Source organism: Gavialis gangeticus, unplaced genomic scaffold (genome assembly GCF_001723915.1).
Source record: "Gavialis gangeticus isolate Ggan-Ray unplaced genomic scaffold, GavGan_comp1, whole genome shotgun sequence".
NCBI classification, from domain to species: Eukaryota; Metazoa; Chordata; order Crocodylia; family Gavialidae; genus Gavialis; species Gavialis gangeticus.
The window spans coordinates 43,306,156-43,322,524 of NW_017729006.1; positions in this window are offsets into that span (position 1 = coordinate 43,306,156).

Genomic DNA, 16,369 nt, shown 5'->3' on the forward strand with positions numbered 1-16,369 from the left:
ATTATACCCTATGGCTGGATCTCCAAGGCAGCTCCGAAGCTTCAAAGCCGCTTTGGCTGGATTGAAGCGGCAAACTGATCCAGAGCTCCGGATCGGATTGCTGATATCCAAAGTGGACGAATCCGAAGCCGGATCAAATACCTGTCTCCTTGCACAGGCCTACAAAATATAGGTGACATGAGGGAAATAAATTTATATAAGTAAACCAAGGGGAAAGTATTAAAGCTTGGTGTCATGCACAGTATGGCAGTTATGTAATAATATGGCTGATGCATTATATATAATTATCCAAAACAAAATTAGGATTATGCATGGGGACTTTGCTTTGTAAATGCTGTTAATAAAAGCAGAAAAGGCAAACACAGAAGCAAGTAATCTTGTGTGTTTACATTCCTTTCTTCTGAAAAAGGATGGGCTACATTTCTGTACAGACTTAAGCTTGAGACAACCCCATTAACTTGAAAAAGATTTTAATGGTTGCAAATCTGTGCAGAATTTTGCCCACTTTCTTCCTGTCATTTGATATGGCTTTAATGTTTTAAACCATCTTGCTCACTGTGCTTTGTAAATGATTTTCCTAAAACATTTGCTTTATTGACACTAGAGAAAGATAAGTTATCTACATCCTTTTAAAAAGTAATTACCCAGGAAGTATTGCTCACGAGAGGCATGTGTTAACTTTGGACTTTATTGATTTATCCAGTGGAACAGTAAGTTTGTTACTAAATGCAATTTGTTTATGATGTGTTAATTCACAGTTAAATTTATGTGAAACCTAACTCAGACGAGGTTCTTACTAAATACCGGTTTGGAACACCATATGTATTCTCGGATCAAATTTTTATTAGAAAGGCCACAATTTTTAATCCGTCAACCTATTACTTGATTAGTGTTTAATTTCGTTACAGAAAAAGCTATATGTATTTAACAGTGGAACTATTTGCAGCCAACTCCAGCTCTCAAAAAAATTGTGTGAAATTGGATTTTTTGTATGCTTTTTGCCCCAAGACCTTTTATTATTCTTTGTCATTTATTTTTTCCCCATCAGTTTCCTGTTTCTGTACATATTTTCCAGAAGATTTTCCCCCAAGGCAGTAAGGGCCTGATCCATCTCCCATTGATATCAGTGGAAGTCTTTCTGCTGATTCAAGGGATGTTTGGGCAATATTGACACAGTGGCTCTATTTTGTAGCTTGTTGAGAAAAAATAGTAAAGAAGTTACTGCTCGACATAGCTTTTTCTCAGTGCTGACACAAAAAGCAAGCTTTTATGTAGGTCCAGTTCCTGCTCTTATTAAATACAATGGCAGCAAGGTCATGACCAGGGATCCTGGTTTTCTCCGATTTAAAAAAAAAATCCCCAATTATTAGTTTAAAAAAAAAAATCAGAGAAAACCAGGATCCCTAGTCCTGAAGCATCCCAAGTGTGGAGATATTAATAGAAATAAAATATTGTATGTATTCAAGTATTAAATGAGGTTTTTTCACACCAATCAGCATGGCTGGAAAAAAAGCCCCTCATCTCATGACTGCCCTATATCCCCTCTGCAACTTTTGCCTCTCTGCCCACCCCTTTACTGTCAGGTGCAGCTTGGCTCTGGCTGGGATGGGTCTCTCTCAGGCACAAAGCAGATGGAGACTCTTTCCACTGCCTGGTCAAATAGCAGCATTGACACTGCTGCATTTGTGCAGCATGCAGCAACCTGAGCAGCATCTGACAGTAAGGGGAGGAGAAGAGGCAGAGATAGGGGAGTTTGGGGGAAGGGGCAGAGGCTGTGGGGACCTATGGGTTTCAAGATAACCCTCAAAAATTTAGATTCTATACCCAGAAAATTTTAAGAAATATATATGAATCTAATTATTGGGGGCATCTTATATTCAGGGTTGTCTTTACAGTCAAGTACATATAGTAGTATGAGCAAAACTTTATGCTAGCATCAAAATGAGCATGGGTGTCCCCCATGGCATTATCAGAACATGTCCTATGAGCAATTCTGGTCACGTGAAGATTTGTGTAGCCGCTGCTTTCCTCACATCAAGAGCTTCCTTATGTGCTCTTTAGAGTCCTTGACCTGAGTGCAAGAGAGCTGACCTTAGGAGAAAGTAGGAGAGACTCTTATAAGGCCATAGATGCACATACCTGACTAGCCCTATGCAACAGCTTTGCTTCATAGCCAGTTACTCAGTGGCTCCAGTCTCTCAAAACTATTACTCACTGAGCACTTATTCTGATAACAAACTTCACCTTGGATGCCTCTGGTTTGAGCCTGATGGTTGGGTTGTATGTTTTCCAAGTATACTTGTTACATGCTTCCCAGCAGCTCTGTCATAAAGATATGAATGACTTCTAATTGCTTTTCCCTCTCCATTTCATAGTTCTTCATAGAGACCTTTTTATAAAGAGTAGTTCCATAGTTCAGCCACTTTAGGATTGCTTTTAGTTGATCTCTTCCTTTAAATGATGTCTCAGTATTCCCCTTACACACACATGAAGAGTCTTAAGTGCTATTGGTTTGATCTTCCTCTCATCTACATTGATTGTTGTGCCATTGTTCGTAGTTCCATTGATGTTTGTGGCGATACTCCTGCTTTGAGCCATTGTAAATAGGAGATGCAAGCCACCACTCTGGTGTTTTAAAATGGGACAGGGGCCAGTTGATAGTTAGGGTCCTATTATTTCCAGAGACCGTGAAATCTGGCATTGTCTGCAAAATTCACAAAATCAACAACAACAAAAACTTAATAAAAATACAATGCTGGCTCCCCTGTGGGTCTTTGCTGCTTGGAGAGGAAGGCTGGCAGGGCAGCATGAAGGGCTTCGGTCAAGATGTCAGTTGCCCCCTTGTCACTCCTTCTCCCTGGGGCCTCTCTGCCAATCAGCACTCAGGGGTGGGGTCTCTGTCAATCAATGTGTAGAGGCAGGGCAACTGCAAAATGACAGTGAAATTAAAACTTTCAACTATGATTAACCTGCAAAACTGGTAAGCCTCCCACGATTTAGGTAGACCCTGATTAGTGGTGTATTTGTCTCAGTTTTTCCTGACATTTACAGTGAAATGCTGCACTTGAACACCAGGGGGCAGTCTGATTTGCTGTTTTTCTATAAAGTATTCTGGAGCACATGTTCAGTCCTGCTCCTTTCCTCTTACTTTAGGGCAGTGAGTGGCAATAAGGGTGCTGTAGCACCCTGTGGTGCTTTGCCAAGGGTTTCCAGACTATGGAATAAACTCCCTCCAGTGGTGGTGCAGTCATCTACCCCGGAAATCTTCAAAAGGAGACTGGACAGTCATCTCTCTGGGGTCACTTGACCCCAGTTGTCTTTTCCTGCCTAGTGCAGAGGAACTGGACAATCTGAATCTATGGGGTACCCATTCAGTGTTAGCATGGCAGGTGTGCAAATTCCTAAAAACAACCTGGTAAAGGGGTACCACTGTTGCAACGGACAAAACAGTTTACGCACAGGCAGCCGAGAGACTCTGGATTTTTTCAAACTCCTGATGGGAACCCATAGCACAATACCAGAAGTAACTAGAGAAACTCTTAGAGAATCTACCTGGATAAACACAGGAGAGGATTACTGCTTCCGCCTCCTAGAAACGTGGGCCAGGCAACTTTTGCTAATTACCCAGGATCCACAATGTCAAGGGGCGGGGTCCCAGGAACGGCCATGATCTCTCCTAGCGCCCCCTACCGTGCCAAATGGGTGTCCATGCACCCTTGTTCTCACCCGCCATGTCTCTGATGATAAAAGTATTAAGGAAGGCTGCCTTTAACCCCTTGGACACAGTACCCCGATGTATGCCAGTTTGTGTCCCGTCTTAGCGGCCCCATGAATTAAAGCCTCAAGGGCTATGTGTGGCTCCTACCACCCCTTACACCACACCCCAAGCCTCTCAGATGTACTGGCCATTGTCTAGGCAAATCCTTCACCGAGCCCTCATGGCAGCCCCTTGCATGCCTCGCTATAGCCCATGTCCTCACAGATGTCCCGTGGCCTCTCTCTTGTTGCCCACGCCCTTGCGGGTTCCCTGGCCTCTCGTGTCGCCCACGCCCGCGTTCCCCGCGGACGCTATCTGGCCTCTCTTGCAGCCACTTAGCTTGCGCTCTCTCACAAGCGCTCCCTGGTCTCTCAGTTGCCCACACCCTCGCGGGTGCTCCCTGGGCTCGTCCCACTCTCGTGGCCCACACTGGGGCCTTTGTCCGCGCTCCCTGCCCACACTGGGGCCTAGCCTCGCAATTGGGGCTCAGGTGGCTGCAGCCGTGCCTGGCCCCCAAATCCCCTCCCTGGGGCTTAACGCAAGCACCCTCTGGGCTTCTCTCCAGTGCCCACTCTGGTGCTCCTCAGAATTGGGGCTCAGGTGGCTGTAGCTGTGCCTGGCCCCTAAATCCCTTCCTCGGGTCTACAATTTCTAAACAGCTCAGGCAGCCTCGGCCTTACCTGGCCCTCCAATGCACTGTGCCCCCTTCTCAGGGCTCTGGGGTCAGTGCACCTCTAGATGCGGTGCCCTCTCTGGCACCGGGGTCCCCACACCATTGTGGAGCCCCTAATGAAGCCTCCTCCAACCCCTACAGCCTCACCCGGTCCTCCGGTCTTATAAAACTACCAACAGAAAACTCAAGCCCTTGGGCTACAACAAACTCCAAGCCATCTGGCTAAAACACAATTTCTAAGCCCTCTGGCTAGCCATCGTTCAAAACCCTACCAGGGCTTGCTCCACCCAGTCCTCGAGCCAAAGCTATTCAGGCCATCAAGCTGCCTACTCCAGCCAAGCTCCTTCTCCCAGGGATGTTAGTGGGAAACAGCCTGCTTGGCCTCAGCCTAGGCTGTTTATATAGGCCAGGCCCTGCCCCCTTCTGGTCAGCTGACCAACCTGCGGTTGCCCCAGCAACCGGCACCTGTACCATTTCCTAGGAGCAGGCACCTCAGTGCCCTGTGGCACACAAACCTGGCAACCCAGGCTGCCCTATTGTCTCTGGCATTAACGTCATCACAAAGGGGGTTTCTGGCTACATGAACCCTATCCTGTTCTTAAGGGCCATTGGAGCTGCCAGCTATTTGGAAGACACCACAGATTTCTTAAAGAAAATGGCCTCTGTTGACCAGCTACCACGTTTCCAGCTAACACCATATTAGCTGCCATGGGTGTCACATTTCTGTATGCCAGCACCCCCTGTGAAGATGGATTATAAGCCATGAAAACATTATCCCTGATAAGAAAATAGCTTTTGTTTCCATTGTATTCTCCTGCTTTGTCCTCACACACAACTATTTCAGGTTTGGGGACTCCCTATACTTCTGGCCCCCCTGGAATGCCAACCAGGTCTCCCACACATCTGCCCCCTTGGTATGCCAATATATTTATAACAGACCTTGAAGTTTGCTGCTGTTGCACTATCAAAAATGAACCGACCACCACAGCTACCTTCACACCATCAGCTTTCATTCTAAGAGTGCTACTAAATCCATTGTCTACAGCCAAACTCTTCATTACAACTGTATCTACTCTGGTCCCACCAACACCAGTGCATACCTTAAGGATCTGGAGCAGTTATTCCTACAATTACAATACAACCCCAAAACTGTAGCTATTCAAATCAACAAAGCCAAACTGAGACCCCACTCTTATGAGTTATAATACCAACAAGAACAAGGACAACAAAGTCCCTATGGTTGTCACCTACAGCCTCTGGCTTGAACACCTTAAACATATCATTAAAGACCATCCACCGGTCCTGGAAAAGGAAGACTGTCTCAAAGTAGTCATGGGGGACAAACCTGTCCTGGTTTACAGGCAATCCCCGAACCTCAGATGGCATCTCAAGCAACAGGCGACCTAACTCCCAGTCTCAGTGAGGCACCAGGCCTTGCAGTGGACCTAAATGCCTTCTGTGCCCCAATATCAGCAAAGACCACATCATAACTGGACCAAATTACATGGATTATAACATCCAAGGTTCATTCACTTGCAACTCTTATCAGTGTCATATGTGCAATGACCTTACAGTGCCCCTCTGTTGTCTACGTTGAACAGACTGGGTGATCCTTACACAACAGAAGGAACGAACACTGCCCTGACCTCAGATGCAGAAATACAATGCAAGGCAGTGGCAGAACACGTTACCTCCCTGCACACTCTATTGCTGACCTGAGGGTGGCTGTTCTTAGCAAACTTTTAAAATCTTATATGGATGGGAAATGGTGGAACATTAAATCATCCATAGACTGGATTGTATTAAGTATGGTTTAAACAAAGATTATACATTATCCCATTATCTGGATTAGCTTTTGTGACCTCTTCCTTGCTATGGGCTTACTGCTTGTTTGTTTGCCTCTCCCAGCACTGGGTGACACTCTTGCTGACCTTGTCCTACATCAGGCCCTCTGCTCTGTGTGGGACAAGGAACAATATGTTACCCTTCCCCAGGGATGCTCCAGGTCCCTTGCTGGCTCATGTCAGGTGCTGCAGTGGCCTGTCTCTCATGTGGAGGTATGGGACAGTACAGATCCCGGTACTGGGGGGTGCAAAGGCACAGGGCAATATAGGAACTGGGGAATCCCAGGCACCCTGTGCCTTCATGCAGAGACCTGTGCTGACCTGTGCCTCTGTCTGATGTATGGGTTGGCATGAGTCCTGGCAAGAAGGCACTGGGTGCCCAGACCTACACTGACTCGTGCTTCAGGCAGAGGCATGGGTCAGTGCAGGTCCCTACCTGGAGCCATGGGGTGCTGGGAATCACCCAATTCTGTACATGTGCTTTCCCCCTCCCCCACAACTCATGCTGACCCAAGCCTGTGCCCAGGATTCCCCAGATCCCATGTATCTGTGCCAGGACCTATATGGACTTTCCCGACTTACAGATGGGACACTTCTGTATAAGCAGGAAAAAACAGAGAGATATTGCGGAGGCCTGAGGGGCTGAATCCTGCCTGTGGTATGCAGGTTGGCCACAATAAAGCAGCATAACTTATTAGTACCTTTTGTCTCACTACTAATGTTCCCTAAGGGGCAAATCTTCCCTGCCGTTCACAAGATAAACCCAGAGATTTCAAATAAGAATTGATAGTGTTAAAAACATTCTGACCTGTTGTGGTATTTCTGAGTTATTTGCAACATAAGAATAGCTCTTTTTTTGTAGTAAAAAATAAACGAAAACTAAGAGCTGGTATTTTCCGAGGGAGGGCCTCCAGTCTATTTAAGGGTGCTGCACATCTATCCAGGGTGCCTCCAGTCTATAAAGCCTGACAAACACTGCATTAGGAAATGTTTACCCTCCTGCACCTCTGTCTTGCATGCTTGGAAACCCTCTGGGGAAAACTGACCAGCATGGTTTCACTTTCCTGGCTGGGAGGGGAAAAATGGTAACTTCAGCATGTTATAGAAATAAAAACTTCAGCACCGCTGTGTGGATCACTGGCGAATAGCAGCGTGGTGATTTTTTTTTTCTGCAGCAATAGTCAATGCAGTTGTCAAGCAGGCAGTTATTTGTCCCCAGTGCCACCACAATATGTATACCTGTGTAGTGCTGTTTACCCATCCTTTTACTGTTGACCCGTTTATTTTTCCTGTGAGCCTTAATTGGTTAATCAGATTTTTCTGTTGTCTCACCTTCTTCCCTTCTCAGCCGTCCATTGTGGTCTGCTGTGCAACCCCTTGTGCAACCCTTTTCTTTAGAAGAGTCCAGGTTCTAGAGGGGAGGGGGACCATGTCTTTTCATACTCTGGGTCAGATTTTTTTTGTTCTGCGCTGGCTGCTTGGGGTCATTCTAGGGATTCAAAGTGTCCATAAAGTTAGCTTAACTCAGCACCCTTGAGGATTCATGGTGTACAGGCCTGAACCGGACACTATCCTATTACCCAATGGAGCTGACTGATTGATTTGATTTCCCCCCAATCAAATTAACAAGGAGAAGACAGGTACACCTGTACTACGATACTGCTTAATCTCCCTGGAACATGTACATTCTATTCCAGAGACGACTGATGTGTTAATTAATATCTTATCATTGTACTGCTTGATAGAACTGTAGCAACATTTTTTTCTGTTTGATACATGAATACTTTACAGTTCCTGGTTCCTTTAGGAAATCAGTTTGTTGCATTTAAATGCAGTAGACTTTAGAAGGAACTGCTGGCTGATTTTAGAGGTGATCTGAAACCTAAACTATTGTGAAGAAAATTTTCTTCCCTTGGTTTGGGGGGAAAAAAATCTAGACATTTTTTTCTTCTCAACATCAGTCACAATCACTACAGAAAGTGGACATGATTGTAAGAGATCCTACAGAGGAGGAATTTTGCCTAGTGCAGTGTGATCAGACTAAATATTGATTTGCATAGAAGCTGAGATCTAGAGTCTTTAGGGATGAGTGTCAAACTAATAATTATGGTTTATAAGCAACTGACAATCTGAATTAGATTCATTTTCAGTTATACACAAACACATTGCCACTTTCCAAGCGAAGGGGAATACATTGTTCAGCAGAAATGCCACAAGTGTGGAAACGATATGATGTCATGACTTTCTTCAAGTTCTTCTATGGACTTTCAAGAGTTTTTGCAGGAACAGACTGAAGCTTCTCTAGAGCTGTCTCTTCTTGGGTTGGGTATCTGATATCAATGCTTTCCTCAGCACAGGGAACAAGATGTAACAACTGTCTGATACATTGCAACAGAAATCAAATGTTTGTGGAGGAGGAATGGTTAAAATTCTTAGCAAATGCCATGAATTATGCAAGATTGTGTAATACTATGAGAAACTTACCTCAGATTTCTCCCTTCCTTTTTGAGGAACATGAACATTTTCAGCTTATAAATTTTAGTTACATAAGTAATACACAGTCAGACCATCCAACAAACAGGAGCCAAATAAGTTCCTCATGGATTTGGGAAATGGGATAACATTTTACTTTAGTGGCTTCTTGTCATCAAACTGTTAAAAGCTTATATCAGTCCTACAAGGTTAATTCTCCCTCAGATGCTTCCATTTATATTTTATGGGATTTGGCAAAATTTAGTAGCAGAAACCAAATTGAGCCAGGTGGGAATTTTTTTTAAAGGATTTTCAGATTAGGGCCAGATTTTACCTCCCTTACCTTACCAACTGTTTCATGGACTTCGGTGAAATTTGCCTGAGGGGTTGAACTAGATGATCCTTGAGTTTCTTCCCCTTCCCCAACCTCCACCCCCAGTTATTCTATAACAGTTAATAATAGGCTCAGTAATACTTGTTGTGCAGCTGATCAAGTCACTGATTCCAATGGGACAGCTTATGGAATAAAATGCTACTTAATGTGCATAGGGAAGGCAGAATCTGGCCCTTGGAAAAAAATCATAATTAAAATCCTTAACCAACTTTAAGGAAAAAAAAAATGAAACAATAGTATCTTTCTGAGATGTTTTCACAATTGAAAAAAACATTCCTAGTTTATAAATAGGAATGCCATGTAGTCAACGAGACAGAAGTTCATTCCCATCCACTAGGAACACTGAAGGACATTTGCTTGGTTACCCTGATGAAATACGTAAAATACATGCCATCACCTTCAAAGGTTGTTATACCTTTCTTTTCAATTATGTGGTTAGAACTTACTGGGTAAAAATATATTTGGAAATAACAAACAGAAGTTGAAGAAATTAGGAATGTACTCTTCAAGGCTCCCATTACATATGACCCAGTCAGGCAAAAAAAGATATGAAAACTAATGGGACTCAGTCCTGAGTCTGCTGTATCAATGGCAAAACTCCCCTTGGCTTTGATGATGCAGCAGTAGATCCAGAATGGCTAGTGCCTCACAGCTTTGCTGCTTTCCCCACATTAGCTCCCTTATTAAATAAACTTCTCATGGTGGCAAATTACTTATTTTAGCATTCTTATTTTGAAACTTCATAAAAATCTTGGGTTCCCCCGCTCCCTTTCATTCTCCCTTGTTTCATTTATTTATTTATTTTACAACTATTGCAGATGGAAGGGTAGATGTGCACCTTATTTATTTTAATCAGTTATATAGCATATATATACAGCATAAACTTTAATGAGCTGAGCTCACTTCATCAGATGCTATCAGATATTACAAGTATTGTTGCTTATCACAGATGACCGTAGCCAACATGCATATAGCAAGACTTGGGCCTTATTAAAGAAAGCACATTTCAGACACTATGAGAAATCTAGGACCTATCAATTCATTTGTAATACCCAAAACAAATTTAATCCATCCTGGTTCTTCAAAGTCAGAAAATATACTTGATTGAGTTGAGTAGAACTTCCTTTAAAAAGTTTTAAATTTTGCTGATGATAAGGTTCTCAAGCTTTTCATAGAACAATAATATTTTAAATCTGGATTCCCCTTCATGATCACAGGCCATCTCTAGAGCAAATACTGCAGATATCTTAATGGGAAGTAATGCATGGAAAGTAATTTAATGTACATATTCTTCTTATTGCAGTTTATCAGTTAGATGTATAGAAAGAGACAGCATCAGGACTAAGTACAGACAGTCAAAAAGCTCAAGTCTGAATTGATTCAATCTTTGCAGGCTAGTCTAAGCTACATGGACTGAACTGATAAGCAAGGGGACATTCACTTTTGATTCTGGAAATGCAGCCATGTGCCTGCAATAGCCCAAGCCAGAAGCTGGAGGGTGATAGAGCATGCCTCCCTGGTCAGCTGGAGCAGACGGCTTGGGCCAAGCCTAGTCTGCTCACCCTGAGAGGGAGGATTTGCAGGGGAAGTGCGAAGTATCCTGGGATGCTGGGGAACTGTGAGTTAACTTGAACCTGGAGGGGATCTGGGACAGAAGTTCAGTAAACCAATTTTACCTAAATCAGTTAAGTCTGATTTTACAGGCAGTCCTTGGACTTACGACATAATTGGTTCCTGAAAACCACATCTTAAGTCGAAACGTTGTAACTTGGAACCAATTTTCTCATAAGAAACAATGTTGTAAATGGAGGACTCGTTCTTGAACCAAGGCTTGATACCCTACTTTCACCAAAAATACCCCAAAATTTTGTACTCAGTCAATTATAGATGAGTAATATAGCTACGTTAATGTATTTATATTGTAAATAGCAATCATATTGATTTTGAAGGACTTCTTTGCTGGACATTTTGAAAGGCTCTTAGTTGGACTTTTTGAAGGGCTCTTGGCTGGAGTCTTCTCAGGAGTCTTGGCTGCAGGTTTTTCTGGAGTCTTGTCTGCTTTCTGAAAGAAAGTGTTCAAGGAAGTTTGAACAGATGTTCTCCAGGGAGATGAGCAATACAGCAAACTTGTTTGCTGGCATGGCATTGCATTGCATCAAGCGTTATAAAGTCAAAACTGACGTCATAAAGTTGAAACAGGGTGTCAATTTATAAACGTTGTAAATGCAAAATGTTGTAACTCGAAATGTTGTAAGTCGAGGACTGCCTGTACATCCATCCAGGTTTATCTTAAATCAGTTGTGGCCATTTTGAAAGTGGTTCATGTGCACTGAATTTCTGTTGTCTTACAGAGTTGAACTGGTTTCCTATCACTAATACTGGTTTATGTGTAATTTCTACCCGTAGCCCATATGACTATTGACTTGTTCATGGACACCAGTATATCAGTCCACCACTGAAACTTCAATTTGGTAAAATACAGGTAACACTGCCCTATAAAATAGAGCTGTCTACAGATGTTACTTCCTCAGTGTTGTCTGCTTCTTGCAGATATGGGGGTCACGGGCCCAACAGATGTGGGGCGTGGGGCAGCTGCTTCCACCTGGGAGTTGAAGATACTGTTAAAATAGCTGAACAGGGTTTCCTGGGGGATCTGGCACAAATCCAAGGGTCCAACTGTGGTTTGGGAGTGAGGGGCACCAGAAGGGATGGGGGACTGTGGGTCAGGAATGTGGGGCACTGGCAGTGCCAGGGGGTGCAGGTCAGCAGTGAGGGACACCAGCAGGGATGGGCGGGGAGGGGCCTGTGGGTCAGGAGTGAGGAGCACCAGCAGAGATGGGGGAGGCTGTGGCTTTATTTTTGTTTTACATTTAATTTCTAAGGCAGTAACACTTGTTATTTACTGTAACAATTAGAAACTGCCCTCCCACAATCATATACTCCCCCCACCGATAGGTGTCCTCTTTTTTGGAACTGGAAGTAGCCCTGCACATAGTGCACATGAATAGGTTCTCTGTGCTGCATATTTGCAAGACAGAGGCAAAATTAGATATTGGGAAGTCCTATATCTAAAAAACACATGGAGAAAAAAAGCAGTGCAGTGCATGTGGCAGCAGCAAGCACCGCCCGAAACCAGAGCCTGGTGAGCCAGAAGCATGCTCTGGCTGCCGATCAGGCTCTGTCCACCTGGATTGCCACCACTGCAGCCCTGGGAGGCCCTCAGGATCTCAGGTAAGTCCGCTGGGGTCAGCACAGATGCTGGCCCCAGCCTCCGCTACCCCACCTGGGGCAATTTGCCGCGCACCAGGGTGTGCGTGCAGGGGTTTTCCCCAGAGATAGTTGTGCCACTGTTAGTTGTCCCTGGAGAAATGCATGTGTGCATTTGTGGGGATGTGCTCATTGAGTCTAAATTAATCCCAGATCTTTCACAGCTCTAGGGAGCACAGTTGTGGTGCTATACCTTGGAGACATGCAGATCTTACCACCTTTGAGTGCTGAATTCAGTCTGGTGATCAGTGAAAGGACAGTGGTATGGTCTGCTTCTCTTTAGTGATTCAAAATCCAAATTTGGGAGGTTAGTCCTAATGTCAGCAATAGCTTTGAAGAGACCATGCCTCAGGACAGCAGAAGGATTCTCTATCATGGCCAACACACTAAAGTTTGAACCAGAGACTTCCAGACCTAAGTGTAAATAACTGCAGCTTGAGCCAAAGACCTACAGCTCCATAGGTGTGGCTGTGGTAGCCTCAATTCATGCATATCAGGCACAGAGGCACAATCTGCATTGGGTAACTGTCACAGGGCGGGGACCCAGGAGCAGTCGTGATCTCTCCTGGCACCCCCTACCATGCCAAGTTGTCTGTCAAGCACCCTCATTCTCGCCCGCCATGTCTTTGATGACACAAGTATTATAAGGGAGGCTGCCTTTTGTCCCCTTGGACACGGTGCTCTTATTTCTTCTGGCCCCTGTTCTGTATAGGTTGAATTGGTGTACCCAGTCTTATGGGCTATGCATGGCTCCTACCACCCCTAATACCATGCCCCAAGCCTCTCAGGTGTACCGGATGTTGTTATGTCAAATTACTATTGCCTGCGCCCTTGCGGACGTCCTCCGGGGCTTGCCTCTGTATGCTCGCGCCCTCTCTGGGCTCTTATTCCTGCATACCCTCACTGGGCTTCTATTCTTGTGCGCCCCCTGGGCTATTAGCCTATGCACCCTCACGGGCACTCCCTAACTTCTCCTGCGGCTGCTGCCCGTTCTGGGCCTTTTCCCCGCGGTCACTGTACGATAGCCCTCCCTGGGGTTTTCCCGCACAATACTGCCCCACTGGGGCCTGTCTCCACGATCACGCCGCCCGCACTGGGGCCTGTCTCTGCGATCACGCCACCCGCACTGGGGCCTTGCCTTGCGGCTCCCGCAATTGAGGCTCAGGTAGCCATAGCCATGCCTGGCCTCCAGACCCCCTTCTCAGGTCCTACACCCCACTGGGGCTTCCCACAATCGGGGCTCAGGTGGCTGTAGCCGTGCCTGGCCCCCAGACCCCTTTTCAGGTCCTACGCCCCACTGGGGCTTCCCACAATTGGGCTCAGGCGGCCTTGGCCTTATCTGGCCCCCAGTCCACTGAATCCCCTTGTCAGGGTCAGTGCACCCCCTAACTACTGTGTCCTCTCTGGCACCAGGAACCCCCACGCTACTGGGGAGCTCCTATGAGGCCTCCTCCAACCCCTTATAGCCTCACCCGGTCCTCCGGTAACAACAAACAACAAATAAACAGAATAACATGAGCCAGCCGGCTATAACTCAAATGAAGCCTCCTGTCTAAAACGCGACTACATCATCCGGTAGCTTATCCTCTCTCCCAAATCCGTACCAGGGTTTCCTTCACCCATTCTCCTCACACGAGAGCTGATCCTGGCCAACAGGTTCCTTTCACTGCCTGCTCCAACAGAGCTCCAACTTCCTCAGCTGCCAGAGGGGAACTGAACCTGGTCTCAGCCTGGCCTGTTTATATACGCCAGGCCCTGCCCCCTCCTGGTCAGCTGACCCTGTGGTTGCCCCGGCAATCAACACCTGTCCTTCTATAGGAGCAGGCACTTCAGTGCCCTGCGACAGTAACACATGCACAGGGTTACATACAGGAAGTTCCACATGTCATCCTTCCCTGATGCACAGGTGTCATGGTGGATGCATGCAGCCCTAACAGTCAGAAAACCCTCTAATCTATGCTGGGAAACAATTACCTCAGGAAAATGAACTGAAGAAAACAATGGAATCTCAGTGGGTAGAAACCTTGAACACAGCCCCTTATTTCCTCCAGAAGCACAGCCTGTATCTCAGCCCTGGTTAATGTAACTGAGGTTACCATTAAGGTTTCATGTTATATGGTGCAGGAGGTCTTTGCATTGTGTATAGAGTGTTTCCCAATCTGCTGGAGATTGAAGTAATTTCTTTATGAAGATCGGTGTCTATTGTTGGAAGTGTACTGGGTGGGCAGTAGGGCTCAATGAAAAGAGATTCCTTAGTCAGGTACTTTTCAGTGTTTCTTTTGGAGTGGAGAGATGTCATGCATGTTTTGCCTCAGTCCTTTTAGAAAAGTGCTTCCTGTTGATGGAGTATGCATTAGATGAGGACTTCAGGCACTTGAAAGGATAGCAAAATAATACCTAATGCTTGAGGAGAAACTTCTAGTGAGGCCCATAAACTACAGTGTGTTTTTGTGTGGCCACCATGATATATCCAGTTTGTGCAAATTTTACACTCACATTTAAAACAAAATGTATCTATTCCTCAAGTCTGGGGGTAACTTTCCAAATGGAAAACAATGCAGCAATAGCTGCCAGCATCTTCAGGCAGCCTGAAACCATGACTGAGATGGGTGAGCTCCCATCTTTATTGTTAATTTTTCTGTAGTATCAGTTTTGTAAGCCTATGATGACAATGTTATTTCATTGTTGACAGTCTTTTCAATGGAATGAGAACTAGGACTGAAGTGAAGTGTTACAAAGAAGAGAAGGCAGATAAAATATAATGAAAGAGGCTTAAAACACAGGGAGAAGGCGAGAAAGGAGGAAGGGGAAGGAAAACAAACCAAGAGCAGAAATCAGAATAGACAGAAATAGAGCCAAGTATCTCCATTAGCAATAAATGCCATAGGAAGTCACCAGATACATAGTAACAGTTAAATACGTTTAAAGACAGATTCTCAAAGCTATTTAAATACCCTAACTCCTACTCAGAATTAGGTGCCTAAATATTTTTGTGGATCTGGGCCGTGCTACTTTGTAGAGGTGCACTGATATATCAGTCTGATATCGGATTGATACTGATATAAAGAAAATTGGCTGTATTGGAAATTGGCCTGATATGACTGATAAATGCCTGTGCATGCGCGCAGCTGCAGCTCAGCCCATAGGCAGTGAGGAGCACAGCCCAGCAGCATGGAGAGCTGCGTGCAGCTGGTAAGTCCGTTGTGGTGAACAGGGAGGGGGGAGGGAAGGGGCATGGAGAGGCAGATCAAGGCCCCCCGTGGTGAGGGAGGGAGTGGGGCTGGGGTAAGTGCTGCCCGGGTGGGGGGGACAGTGGCAGGCAGCTCACACCGCTTGTCTGGGAGCTGCTTCTCTGGCGGCTCCCGGCCCTGCTCCCGCTGCTCATCTGGGTGGGCATGGGGGAGGACGGGGAGGCGTGTGCCCCCAGATCTGCACAGGGCTGGGGCAGGGCCAGGCTGGGCTATGCTTGGGGTGGGTGGCTGCAGCGCTGGGAGAGGGTCTGTGGGGGGCCTATGGCAAATTTTGGAATGACTGCAGCCCCCCCATAGCCCCCTCCCAGTGCACTGCTGCTGCCCACCCCAAGTGCAGCCCGGTCTGGCCCAGCCCCAGCCCCAGCCCCAGCCCCAGCCCCATGCAGATCTAGGGGCACACCACCCCTCCATGCACTCCCAGACGAGCGGCGGGAGCTGCCAGACGAGTGGGCCAGCACTGCACAAGCTGCTGGATGATTGGCGTGGTGGTGGGAGTAGCCCCCACTCCTTCCCATGCCCCCTGGACACGCCACAGCTCTGTCCCATGCCCCGACCCATCCTGGCTAGGCAGCACTTGCCCCAGCCCCTGTCTCAGCCTCAGCCCTACTCTCTCCCTCACCATGGGGGGCCTTAGTTTCATAGTTTCATAGTTTCTAGGGTCGGAAGGGACCTGAGCAGATCATCTAGTCCAACCCCCTGCCATGGCAGGAA